Raw genomic sequence first — 15,357 nt, forward strand, 5'->3', positions numbered from 1 at the left:
GAAATCCTATTTGAATTCCATTCACAATCAGATATTATCGAGCTATTTTGTCTAGGCATCCTAAAGGTAACTAAATTCACACTGGGTTTATTGAAGTCTGAACTAAAAACAAACAAAAAAAAAACAAGGAGTCCAGACTGTAGATATTGATGGTTGTTTCTGGATCCAGGGCAATCGCAACAGTGGTAGCTACTTGGAGCTTCTGTTCAGGATTTGCCACATGTGGCTAAGAAGTAACTAAATCTGCTTCTTATTTTCTCTTTCCTGATCAATCCCTTTCATCTACTAGTTTACATGCACGTTCTCTACGTGAGTTGTTATGATTCATAGTTTCTGCCACTTATCTTTGGTTTTCTCCCTGCTCTTTCTTCACGATGCTTCTTCTGCTTCCATTCTTACTTACTGCTAAGTGCCATGATTTCTTTGACGTTTCTTAGTAAAAATATTCAAGAAAATAGCATCTGATTGGATAAGTCATGTTTGTATGCCAAGTTTATAATAAATAGATCTTTGGTTATCCTAAGGTTTGACTACTATTGAGTTCTGTGTCCTCAATTTATTTATTCTTCTAAGGCTAGATGTGGGAGTGAGATGCGATCCTGACTCTTGGGAAGCTTTCCAGCCGTGGAGATGGTGAGTGGTTCAGGCACTCTGACTGTATCTACTACATTAAGTAGACTTGATACTATTTACCCAGCTGAATGCAATGAACCTTAGAAATTTTGTATGTGAAACATCCTTAGCCTAGTGGGTCTATTGATCTCTCCAAGTGTTATCTATTGCCCCAAAGAACAGTGACTAAAACATTAGCTTATAGATGTTTTTGATATCTTCCCCCATCTCATGTCCAGCTTCAGCACATGGTCAGCTCTGACTTGGTTGAAATAAACACAAACCTCTTGAGCCAGTTTTCAAGGCAGCCCCCAGACAGGCCAGATAATTGGCAGAATAATTGCAAATCTTGACAAATGAGGTTGGTTCTGGTAGTGGGAATGAGGGTTGTTACTTTCATGGCTACCGACGAGCTGGTGAACGAAAGAGGGTATGGGGGTAAGTTAAAATAATACAAAATTTGTTGTTCTTAAAGAAAAATCAGATTTTTTTTTGTAAGCGCTTCTTGGGTTGCTGTAAAATTGGTTAATCTAGAGTTCCAAAAAGGTTGATTATGATAGTTAATACAAGTTCTTTGTTGCTTTTATGGAGGAGAAGAATTTCTTACTCCTCTGTCTTCACTGACATTACCTAAATATTAGAACAGTAATGACGAAATCATAAAATGACTGAATACAAATCTAATACCATTTTGATGTTTCTATTGTTGACTATTATGCAGACACTAACATAGTTTACCCAGTCCCCATTCTCTCCCATCTTTCCTGTGAGCAAAAGGTTTTTGTTGGAGGTAGCAATTTACCCAGCTAAAAACTTGCTCTCTTTTGCAGCTGGACCTAACAGCTTGACTCAGATCTAGACAATAAGACATGAGCAAGTCTTTTATAGAGATGTGGGAAATCATCTCCTTTTCTGAAAAGGAGCAGAATTAGTTGTCTCCCACATATAGCACATGTCCTCACTTTTTCCTGTATTGAATATGGATATGATGGTTCCAGCAGAAACAGTCATGTTACAAGCATGAGACTAAATACAGGGGAGCAAAGTTAAAAGCGAAAAATAGCAAAACTTTAAAATAGAAAATCTTGAGTCTCTGATAGTATCACTGAGCAACTAAATCACTGATGCTAGTGGTAACACACCTCTTTGCTTCATACTGCATGAGGAAATGGTACCCTTATATTTAAAGACACTGGTGGTCAGGCTTTTTGTCACTTACAAATAAATACTTTTGTAATTGCTATGACCTATTTACTACTTATTTGAAAATCAAATATAAACCCATCAGTTTAATTTTCTCTTATTTTGTCTTTGGTGTCCTTGTGTTCTTGCACAACACTTGCCCTGAATCCAGTTACTCTGAGCTTAATGGAGATAAACAGAAAGGTGTCTGTATTCATTGAGCTCCTATTATGTGCCTAAGATCTAAAGCCAGCTTTCATCCATTTATCCAAGAAATTTTATGAATACAGTGTTACTGTTGTTCACAGTTTGTAGATAGAATCTGAGGTTCAAAATTATGAGGTAGTTAGTCCAAGGTTATACAACCAATGAGTGTAAAATGTAGTTTTGAACTCAGATTTGTCTTGGTCCTACTTGTATTAATCACTGTGCAATACTGCTTCTAGAATTAATGATCCATTTTATTATACATGGTGAAAGGGACCAAAATGTAACTTAATGTGCAAGCCCTGATTTGCTCAGGATGGGTGGGGAGAAAGAAAGTAGGAAAGAACCTTTCTAACATAACATATATGTTCATTGTGTAGTTAAGTTCATTGTTTATGTATACTTCTGTAATTTTTCATGTAATAGTTTCTTTATACTCTCTCAGGACATAGCTATAAGTAAAGTGCCAAAAGTATCCCTAATGGAATTGGAAATGGCCAAGTAATGCATGTTTTAATTTTTTGGAAGACTACTTTAAGGAAAATACTAGCAAGGGGTTAGGGGGCCAATTACTGGGCACTTGGCTAATTAGCTTTATTGAAAACCGTGTGTTTGTTTGCCCTGAAAACTGATATTTGTGGAAACATTTGAACATAGCTACTGCAGCATTCAAATGTTCTTGAATGAGAGCTCTCGGTGCCCATACCTTCCTCTCCCCCAGGGCTTTGGCCTAATTTCAGGATTTTGTGACTAGAATCCAAGGCCAATCTGCATTTCAAAGAAATGTGCCAGTTCCACTCTTACAATTATGCAAATGACAATTTGATAATAAGAGGCCTTAAAAAAATGAGTTAATTGGCTTTCAATATATTCAGGAGAACTATCTCATATTTTTCATCTTTAATGAAAAGAGGAAATTCTTGGAAACCTCACAGCACTATTGTCTGTGCTTCTCATCATCTCTCCCCCGCCCCCACACACTCCTCTTTCTTTGAAAACATGTTTTCTTCTTTCATTATGAAATTGGCAATAGGCAGGCAAATAGTGAGCTGAGTATACACATCATTATTGTACACAATGCCAGCAGGCTTCAGAATAGTTTGTATTATACTCAAAGTGCAGTGAAACAGGAAAACACTTTTATAAGCAGAGTTACACCAATAGAACACTTAGAGAAGGGAGAGAGAGAAATAATTCGAATTCAGGGCATGAAAACAAACTTTTCTTGAATATTCATCACCCCCTAAATCTTCAGCCCAATAGGAATAGATATATGCTGAATTTTGTCTGTTTTTTTGAGAACTGTTTTTGTTTAGAAATTTTTTGACAACATCTATAGTTTTTATTCCTGGGGTTAATCATACTCTTTAGTTCTGGTAAGAATGAATCAAATAATACAGGTTGTTTCTCATGTGTCATCACATTTGTCTCCAACTCCGTGATGTCAAGAAACTGTATTTATAAATGATTGAATATGAATATGTTTTTAGAATATGTTTAAATATTCCCTACATGTTATTCAACCAGAAAATGTTAAATAGGTCCCATTGACCTCAATGCTGCTTCTCTTTCAACTAGGGCAACACAGAATGTCCTAAAATGTATGAATATTGCAAATGCAGTTTTTATGAACAGTAAGAAACAAGATAACCTACTAGAAATTGGATTATTTGTTCCTTGGTCAGATAAACATGTCAAGTTTGTTTGATCAGATATTCAAGAGGAAGACCTGTTTTCTATTACTTTTCACAAAGCAACAACAGCAGATTAAAACTAAATAAACAAAACTAAACTGAAAATCAATTACTATTAGCATTAAATTGTTTGGTGCTAACCAAAGATAGAGCAGGTATTAAAGACCCAGAGAAAATTAAAACTGGCCTGAGAGTTGTATAGGATTTAATCAGATAAAGTAGAAGAGGGAAGCCATTGTACCATAAAAGGGGATTCTTTTATTCAAGAGAGTAACTCCTAATTTTTTTTGACAGTGGAAATTTAGCACTTTATCTTGAATACTTATTGTTTGTGTGTATACTTAACAGTGTGTGGAGAAATGTATGTGGCATTAAATTGATTTGGGTTTTACCTGCAGAGAAATGGCTTGATGGTTGATAGTATAAATTCAAAGTCACAAATAAGTGTGCAAGTGGACGAAAACATAGGCTTGGACTTTAAGTGAGATGTGATGAGATTCAACTCTCAGGTTACCAGGGTTGGTTTCTCACTATGAGCAGATTGCTGGGTTTCTCAGCCCCTGTTTCTGTTATCTATAAAACAATAGTAAAGGTGTCCATAAAATACTATTGACACACACAAAAAATAAATATTCGAGATAAAGTGCTAAAGTTCTTTTAAACAGTCAATATATTAATATATAATTTGATACTTGTGCATGTTCAATAACTGTCTGTTGTGGTTTTTTTTTCCATTTAAATGAGACTTCGAAAGAACAACTCAAAATACATTTTGGGGGGTATTGAGCAATCTGCTCAGTAATGATTTGAGAAATTAAGAAAAATATTCAAGGATTAATAGCTTTTAGGGCACAAATGATATAGGGAATTCTAAGCTTGCTTCCTGGTGTTCATTGTTTCATGATAGCACCATCCAAGTGGTACTCTAAATGAAAAAGAATTATTATGACATGTATGTGTTGACATAACCCAGCCAAGAATTCCACCTGCTCTGCTTTCTGCATTCCAGTGCTTGTTGATTTGGCTGTCTTGAAACCTAGTGTGCACGATAATGTTGCATCTCCAACCCTCCTTGAGCGCCAGGTTTACAAATAAACATGTTAGTATTTTAGCTATTTATTCTAGCTTCTTCTGTATGGTTTGGTTAGTTGTGCATAAGAGGGTTGCAAGTGAGGGAGGCTGGTACACTCTTCCTGATGCAGTGCGAACAGGAGGATAGTGGCTGATGAGGCACTTACCTTTCATTGCACAAGTGTATACTGCATCTGAGTTAGATCTACTGAAGCTTCCAGGAAAACAGACTGTGAGGGACTCCCATCATGCTGTTCTTACAGCCCTCATCTGGAATTTTCCACACTGTAGTGTGAAAGCATGCCCAGCTGCCAGCAAGTGACCAGACAGAAACACAAGGCAGAGTCAAGGAACATCTTCTACTCTAGCAACACAGTGGGACTGCTGGACGAAGGTCTGATTTCTTTGGTAAAATTCTGGGGGAGCTGCAGATACACTGTAGCACATTCAAGAGATAATAGCTAGGGTTAGATTTATATCATCCAAGAAATCAGTGCAGTAATTTGGGAATAAGAATATTTAATCTAATCTAGAAAACTAATTCTTAGTTCAGGACCATAAGTATGAAAATTGCGTGCATATTTGTAAGCAGTATTAAATCAAAGAGAAATTAGAATTTGTTTTGTGTGGCCTCAGATTATAGGTAAATCTAATATGACTGGTTGAGAGGGAAGGCAATTCCAGTTTGAATCAAGAGAGAGCATTCTAATGTTTAGCATCATCCCAAATTAAATTGTGTAGCTATAAGAGACAGCATTCTCCTTCACTAGAGATGATAAAGATGATATAGGGGACATTTAGTCTTAGATGATATCATGATATCATCTTATAAAGATGATATAGAGGATATTTGGTCTTAGATGAGTATCCTCTTTTAAATAGAGTTATTAATTAACCAATGGATGATGAAGGTAGGACAATGCATGCACTCCACATGTTTCCACTTGCCTTGTAATAAATCCTCAGGATTAAGGATCATTTGACCCAACTTGTTATTGATTAGTCCATACATATTCTTAGTCCAATGAGATGTTGCATAGGTTCTGTGTGTTTGCCATAAGATACAAAGAGGATTTCAGATGAGAGCAAAATCTGCCCTGACGTCACTGAGGTAGGTCAGTGAGAATATTAACACCACTCTCGTACTACTCATGTGAGCCACACAACTGCTGTGCTGTTTGGTTATCAGTCCTAGTAATAATGATGACTTATTATTGCAGAGAATATATATATGTGTGTTCCTCACTTTGAACCAACAAAAACATCTTGAGTGCATTCCCAAAACAATTCTGAATCCATCCTTTCCTTCTTCTCACAATTTAGATTTCCATCCCTTAAACTAACTGTAATTTTATAATAGAGTTCTCTGGCTGCCTTCCTTACCTTCATTGTGCCCAACTTGTTAGACTTTTCCCTGGACAGCCTTAAGGAGCTATCTAAATTCAAATATAATCCTTCAAAAAGACCTTCAACAGTTCCATATTTTCCGTAAAAGTAATTTTTAAGCTTTTTATCTGAGGATTCATTTATTTTACATAAAGTTATTTGTGAAAGTCCACTATTTAACTAAATAATGACATATTTCTATGTCATTAAATATTTGTATATCATTATATGTTAACATTTGTTTATTATTTAACTAGTTACTAATTTATTTTTAAATAATTTTGATTTAAATAATGTTTAAAAACTAGTTATTCTAGATAACAGTTGCCTTTCTATATTGATTTATTTCTCCCTTTAATTTAAATATATACTATCTAGAAAATTTGGTTGCCAGCCATTGTGAATCATATCCTCATTATAAGATGGGATATTGAAATGTGTTGTAATCATAAATCATTATGAATATAATACCCACACAATTTCTAAATCTGTGATGCTCAGTTTGCTTGAGCCAGAAGTTGGAAAAAAAAATAAAATGTCATCTTATTTTCAAAATTGAGGTATAAAATACTCATTTTCTTGAACCAATAAATTTTTCATTTAGAGGGAGTTCAATAGATTCTCAGCAATATATTCTTATTTTATGTGTTGGATGTATCCAATTATATCATATCATATAACACTTTTACATCCCCAAGAATATAATTTAGAAATTTTTGAATCCTGTATTACTTATCCTTTAAGTTAATTCACTCAAAATTGTAAAAGTCAAATTGTTCAATATGCCCAAACTTTGTTTGAATTTTCTCATGGAATTCTGCATCTTTCATCAAGGTAGTATCTGTGCAACACTAAATCATCAAATCAAGCCTATTTAGCTTGTTAAAAATAGAGAAGTATGTAATCTGATATAATCATATTGTATCAGATTAAGTATTTCAATCATGGATTTTCTTTGTCATGAAAAAACGGTGATTTCTTGTCTCATTAGAAAAATTTGTACCAGCACCTTCCGTCAGCACAGCCAATGAACTTCAGTATAACAACACACATTTGGCAAACCACTTCCTGTTTCATTAAAAATATATTTGGAGTGTCAGTAATTGAAACGTAATAAATTCACATTTATATGTCATTATTTAACATGGTTTTTTTGTTGTTGTTGTTAATGCTGTCATCACTTAAATCACCAATCCTTGTCTTTCTAGCATTGCATGATCGTTGGAGCACATTTCAAAGCAGATTTACCGGGAGCCGGTACCCCTTTAATTTTCTGCCATTATTTTCACACCTTTAATACATTGGCCCTATTTTTTTATTACTTAGTTTCCAGCGTATTAAAATTTATGTAAATACACGTGCATATTTTCTCTTGTATAACTCTATCCAATGAAGAGATACAAAATATGTAAACTCTCATGCAAATAAACCAAAAATGTTTTGCACAAATGAAATTCCCCAAACTATCTCATCAAATACATTAGATACACAAGTCATTTCACTTAGTTCTCTTTAAAAAGACACACACTTTTTATTTTTTGACCTGCCTCATTTTTCTTCATGGAAGCTGTAATTATGCTGCACGGTTGTCTACTTATATATTGTCTATTTCTCACTCTAGTGTGTAAGATTTTGTGTATTGCATTTTCTGCTGCATAGTTTCGATCTAGAAAAGAAAGCACTGTCCTCATAATAGGTGCTCAATAAGTGTATTTTTGAAAAAAAAAATAATGAATATATATTCCTGCTTTCTTCTTTTAACTAAGTAATACTCATTGGATTTTAATAGTGGCTTCCTTATCTATTACACTTGTGAGTAATGTCAGCACCATAAAGTCTAGTCAACATTTTTTCCTGAAGATGTATTTCTCTTCATTACATATGTGCATTTATATTATAAGATTAAATTTTCTTCGGATCATTATTCTTATAACACAGAGTAATTGAATTTAGGCGAAAGCAACACGAATTATTTTATGCTCATTATGTATTGTTTCAATCTAATGTAATTTGGTGAGAATCATATGATTTCTTTGCAAAATCACTGTAAAAGTTCACCTTGTAGACTTAGACAATATATATTGGAACAATAATTAAATCTACATAAAATAATTGTCTTAATCCTTTCATATATATATATTTGTGATGTTTTGTGATCACAACTACTATCAGGATGAAAATTTAAAAAGGAATATCCAGTTCTGACTGCTTCTTATGTTAAGCAAATGCCTTAATTCCCCACGTTGATTTAGGGGTATTGTGCAAATTCCAACAATATCCTCTCATGGAAGTGGAATATATAACTCCTCTTTCATGGAGAACGTTTGATAAGACATTTACCAAAATCTCATAGAAGCAAACAGACTGGCAAATAAACTAGAATCATTCCCTCCAACAAAATATTCACAGAGTTCCTGTTGAGTTCTCCCTCTGTCCAGTTACATCACGTATAAAAATAAAGGACACTTAAATTGTGGTTCAGTAAGGAATGCAAGCAAACTTGAGCCTAAAGTAAAACCAGTGATGGGGGATCCCCACATAATATGGCTAAGAAAATAGATTACATTAAAACTCATGAAAATAGACATTATCTAGGTGAAGAAAATTAGGAAAAAAAAAAGGGAATAGAGTTTACATGCAGAAGATGGGGGGTGGGGAATACCAGGACAAAAAATTAAATCCCCTAAGAAGAGTATAAAATTTCAGACACATAAAATTTGCTATCAGAAAATTTGTTGAAAATGTGAATTTGATATGGCAAGATCTCAAAAATATGAAGATAAAACAGCAGAGAAGTAAAAATGGAGATTGCAGAACTAAAGAAACAAATTAATGGCCAAAATAAATCCATCAAAAACTATTGTGTAACTTAGAACATAAATAAATCAGATAACTCATGGTTGACAATCAAGTTTCTTCTGCAGAAAAAAAGATTTTTTTAAATTAAATGAAGAAAAAATTTAGAGCGACGGTAAGGGGAATGAAAGATACAAGTGTCCAAAATGTTCCCATAGACATACAATTAATAAAAATTAATATTAAAGAGATAAAAGAGACAAAAAAGATATCATGATTACAAAATGGTTTCCTGAGACAAAAATAGGAACTGTATGTTTAAAGGACCAACCACATGTTAGACAGAAAAAAAAAAGATCCAGAATGAAAAGATTAAGTCATACATTGTGACATTTTTGTATGCTAAATACAAAAGAAAAAAAAAAAAAGGAACTCAGTGGAAGAAGCCAGAGGCCAATACCTTAATATCTGAGAGAAAGTGCGGCCCCACTATATAGGTATTATAGTACCTACTACAGTCAATTTAGGAGAAGGAACGTGATAAGTCAAGGACACCAGCTTCCATGAGCCATTCTTAATGGACGCTGACATTGGGAGGCTATGGTTAAGTCGAAAGACAATAAAATAATGTTAAACATTTCATTTGGAGAAATGGTTTACCAAAAAAAAATAGTGTGAGCACTTAACTCATTTACTTATACACATAAGAAAAAATATTGCTGAAGAATTATGTTAATAGAGGAAAATATAAATGTCTAAATGTCCACATTTTATGGTAATAGAATAATTAACTCAACTACTGGAGACTTGTAGAAAGGAAGAGAGTAAAGTCTCAATTTTTATAACAAAGAGTTAAAACATTCTAATATTGAATCATGTCGTCAATTGAGACTTTTTTTTTTTTTTTTCCGGTTGGGGGAGAGCACAAGCTGGGGAAGGACAGAGAGAGTGGGACAGAGGATCTGACACCAGTTGTGTGTTGACAGGCTGACAGCAGTGAGGCTGATGTGGAACTCGGACTCTCAAATTGTGAGATCATGACCTGAGCCAAAGTCGGGCTCAACCGACTGAGCTACCCAGGTGCCCCTGCAGCTTCTTTCAATCTTCTACAAAATCTTAAATTACAGAGTGGTCATTTGGAATATAATATCCTATTAGAAATAAACAATTATCTAAATCTGTACTGTCCAGAACAGTACCACATGCAGCTGCTGAAAAGTTGATCTGAGACTGACCTGAAATGAGATGTCTTCCAGGCATAAAATCCACACTAGATTTTGAAGACTTTGTGAAAAAAATAATGAGAAATATCTCAGTGAATATTTTTATATTGATATGGTATTGACATGATAGTATTTTGGATATACTGAGTTACATACAATACATATTAAAATTAATTTCACCTTTAATTTTTTATACTGTTAAATGTGACTAGAAAATCTAATATTACATATATTTCTCACATGATATTTCTATTGGACAGCACTACCTTACATTTGATTTCCTTTATATTTGTAATACCTGGTAGGCAGTACTTTTTAAGTAATTATCTTGGATATATTGTATATGTGTATGTACATGTAGAAATCCTATATTCTCTAATTGCATATAAAAGTTAAAAGTTGGGGCGCCTGGGTGGCGCAGTCGGTTAAGCGTCCGACTTCAGCCAGGTCACGATCTCGCGGTCCGTGAGTTCGAGCCCCGCGTCAGGCTCTGGCTGATGGCTCGGAGCCTGGAGCCTGTTTCCGATTCTGTGTCTCCCTCTCTCTCTGCCCCTCCCCCGTTCGTGCTCTGTCTCTCTCTGTCCCAAAATAAAAAAAAAAAAAAAAAAAAACACGTTGAAAAAAAAATTAAAAGTTAAAAGCTAATTTAGTTTGATAGATACTCTATGCAATTCAATTCATTTGAACTTGCTTCTTTGTAAGAGCAGTAGCAATAAACCATGGAAGAAATATATATTTTGTTTTGCTTTGTATTTTGAGTTTTAGCCACCTTTGTTTCAATTACACACTGCTATAATTAAGCCCTTGAATTCAGTTATTGTCAACAGGGACCCTAATCATAAACTAAGACAGTGATGTTTGGTTAATTACACGCAGGTGGTTAGAATTCCAATTATCCTTGGTTATAGTTACCTGGAGTCCCAGAAAGAGGCATTTGGGAAGTGACAGTATGTGTATGTTTGGATATAATGATATCAATATTATAGCTTTTCTCTTTTATAGTTTTCTCAATAATTAGAGTCACAGAGACTATTCAGGATTATGATCTGGAAATGAACTTAGAGTAACAGATTGCAAGGTAATGTTGAACATTTAGGTCCTGGAGACCATAATCTCCTGAGACTGGAGGTGCTGAAGAGGGCATTATAAGAAGTAATAGCATAAAAACTGGTAAAGCAAAAGGTAAAATTTTAGACTTTCAAAGGCAGATCATAAGACGATGAGTGCAGAGTCGAGTGATCTCTTGCCAGTTTTGTGTGTCATGTGGGAAATTCTAAGAGGAAACATGCATAACCTGCAGTGTCAAAAGGAAAGATTCAATGTTTAAAACTTAGTGACTAGTGTAGCTTCTTCTAAAGCACTTTCATTTTTGCCTTGTAACTTTTAAAAATGTTTTATCTCATTCTTAGTATTCTCAGAGGCAAAGTTCTGAATCTATATTTTTTAGTATTTCCTGGTCTTCAGGAATCCTCTAGTTTAGCTATTTGTGTGATATAAGCATTAGTTAGAAATTACACCCCAGTCTGGAAGGCTAAATGGTTTGCTCACACCCACATACAGGAGGAGCAGAGCTGAGATTTGAGCAAAGGTTTGTGAGATTTCAAAGCCCACACTCATTTTAAGTCATAAAGGCAAATACCTTAGAACTTATTATAATTTTTTAATGCTTATTTTTATTTTTGAGACAGAGAGAGAGAGAGAAAGTGCAGGGGGGGCAGAGAGAGGGAGACAGAGGATCTAAATCTGGCTCTGTGCTGACTGCAGAGAGCCCGATGCAAGGCTCAAACTCACAAGATGTGGCATCAGGACCTGAGCCAAAGTCTGACACTTAACCACCTGAGCCGCTCAGAAACTCCTGTCATGATTTTTTTTAAAGTTTCTGTTTCAGACTTTAAATAATTCACGTCAAATGAGAATGATAAACCCATCAATACCAGAAACACATTATTGCAACACAGGTGTCCTACTCTGGAAGGACAACAAGCACATGTCATACCTATTTGTGATCAGGTAAATAGCACGATGCCCAAATTCTTCAACTGTCTTCAAAATAAAGTCCAAGTGTGATTTTGAACCTGCTTTCTTCTATCACTATCTACCTCATACTGTAGTTCCATACACGTTGAGTGTCTTGTGCTTACTTAAACAAGCCATGATTTCACTGACATGTTCTCTTTCCTAGGGTGAAAACACTCCATACATGTTCTACCAACTCTTGGTGTGGTTGACTTCTACTTAGCTTTCATTTTTGTTTCTTCCGGAGATAGTCACCCCTTCTCTGTGGTAATATTTCATATACACCCCTATTATACCACACTGTATTATACCATACTATACTGTACTCTAGTTTTCTGTCCACTTCTCTGCCTTTCACAGTATAATTTGCATAGCTGAAAACCAGGAGCTTCCTTTAATCACAATTGTAACCAACGTTGATTAGGGCCTGGCATATAGCATGTATTATACACACATACAGGGACTTAATGAATTATTCCTAAATGAACAGTTTAAATGAATTTTCCTAAAAGAAAACAAAAACCCTCTCTATTAATGTTTCCACTATGTTTTAGACTACATGTCTTCCAAGTCTAATTACTCACAGTGACATCTGATTCACTCATCTGCTTTATTCACCTTAAACAGTAGTGTTCTGTTAAATGTTGTTGTTATTGTTGCTTATTACCCTGGCCTCTATTCCTGTTTACTTTTTCAGAGAATGCTTAGGTTACACTATTAGCTTTATTACTGGTTTTTTTTTTCCACTTCAGGCTTTTCCCTTTATTATCAATACTGAGGAGTTAATGCAGAGAATAATTTTTTAGATTACAGATGGGACAGCTGAGCTCCAAAGACTAAACTGGACTTTTTCACAGACATGTTGGACCATGTTATTCTGGTCCGGAAAGCCTTGATGGAGCCAATTCACTTTGGGTTGCTTTCACCTCCACCCCACCAAAAGCCCTAGGATCACAAATGAACTAGAAGGAACTTATCAGGGCCTTAACCTCAGCTTCAAATAGTTTCAGTCTCTGAAAGTGGATGAAGATGATCTTACACTAAAAGTATTGATAGAAGCAGACAAATTCTACCTGGAGGACAAAAATGTTATCTTAGGGCTCAAAGTTCTACAAACAGTCACTACAAATGTAATGACCTGCACAAAGTAAAACATATCCATGCAGATGAGAAGATAATACCATCTGAATGAAAACCGACATAAAAAGAAAGATCTGACCCATAGGGGTTATTGATAGTAGAATTACCAGGTACAGAATTGCACATGCTCATTAGTTCCTGATTGAAATAATAATAGTTCTGTTGGACCGCAGGTGAATTGGTGAGATGTTATTTTAGTTATGAAAGGTGACTTCTGATCCCAGAATGGAGTAAGCCAAGTAAATATCTAAAAGTAGAATATTCTAGATCCTAGAATTTAGATATGCAAGGCCCTTAAGTGAGAAAACCAAAAGGGGCGGAGTTCTCTTAAAATCAGTAAGAAGGCTAGTGTGGCTGCATCAGAGTGAATGAGGAGGAGGTCTCGCAGACATGGTCAGGGGGCAGGTCATGCAAGGCTTTATAGGACATAGTAAAGAGTACTGGGTTTCTTCTCAATGTGAGGAGAATCTTACAAAAGGCATGGAACCCAATCTTCCTTGAATTTTTTAAAAGAATATTATATGTGGAGAAAGACTATAGAGCAGGAGTCCTCAACCTAAGAACCATCAGCATTTTGAGGCAGGTAAATTGTTGTTGTACAGGGCTATCCTTTGCACTGTAGGGTGTTTAGCAACATCCCTAGCCTTTGCCCAGTAGATACTAATAACACCCTTTAAGTTGTGACAACCAAAACTGTCCACAGACTCTGCCAAATTCCCTTGGCAAGAAGGAGAGCACAGTAACTCCCAGCCGAGATACACCTGCTCTAGAGGTCAAGATTGGAGGCAAGAAGATGCGTGAGAAGGCTGTTTCAGTGGTGTCAGAAAGATGGTGGCCTATTATAAGAGAATAGTGTTAGAGATAATGTAAATGGTTAGATTGAGATATATTCTGAAGGTAGAGGGGACAGGTCACGATGTTACTGAATGTGGAATAGGAGAAAGAGAAAAGTTTTGGAGTGGAGTTAGGGATCTTAAATTTTTATTTTGCTATAGACCCCTTGGTCAGTTGGATGAAGCCTATAGACCTTTCTCAGAATATTATTCAATGAATATACTATACACTATTAAAAACAAAATCAAATATACTAAAATGAATTTGCAGTATTGTGATTTATAAGAAATATGTATTTCATGCTGATGACCAAATGTATATTTGGTATATGTTTGGCCTTCCTTCATGGTTCCTGGCTCACAGCTCCATAACCCTTGAAATCTCCTAAGTGATAAGAGCAATGGGAGCATCTTTTGTCATAATATTTAATCCTGCCCTCAGTTCCTGAAATCTGATTCTGGACCACAGGGTAAAATGGATATCTTCTCATTCGTAAGCCCCTTTCCACCGCAATTGGGTTAATGTTAATGAGGTGACTTTCGGAAAGCACCTGAGGAAGGGGATTGGTTGCCAGAGGAACCCACCTAAAATAGAGGAGGGAAACTTTTAGTCCCACTCCCTGATTTCCTGGGAGGGGAGAGGGACTGGAGGTGAAATCATTCATCAGTGGCCAGTTATTTAATAAATCATGCCTATGCAATGAAGCCTCCATAAAAAACCAAAATGACTGGATTCAGAGAGCTTCCAGGTTGGTGAACATGTGGACATTCAGGGAGAGTGGCTCAGAGGGAGCACGGAAGCTCTGCACCCTTTCCCCATACCTGGCTCTACACATCTCTTCCATCTGGCTGTTCTTACATTACGACCTAGTGAGGAAGATGTTCCTCTGAGTTTCCACTCCAGCAAATTAATTGAACCCAAGGAGGAGGAAGTTCCCAGACCTCTAAATTAATTCTTGATTTTGGCTCAGGTCATGATCTCTTCGCTCCTTAGATCAAGCCCCACGTCGAGCTCTATGTGGACAGTGCAGAGCCTGCTTGGGATTCTCTGTCCCCCTTGCTCTCTGCCCCTACCCCCCCCCAAAAAAAAATTAATGAACTTTGAAAAAAGGAAACATATTTCCTAGTAATTTCTACACTGTTTTATGTTATAGAAGCAAATTCTACATTCTTTTATTATCTGACAATAAAATATTT

Source organism: Lynx canadensis, chromosome D1, assembly GCF_007474595.2.
Source record: "Lynx canadensis isolate LIC74 chromosome D1, mLynCan4.pri.v2, whole genome shotgun sequence".
Lineage (NCBI taxonomy): Eukaryota > Metazoa > Chordata > Mammalia > Carnivora > Felidae > Lynx > Lynx canadensis.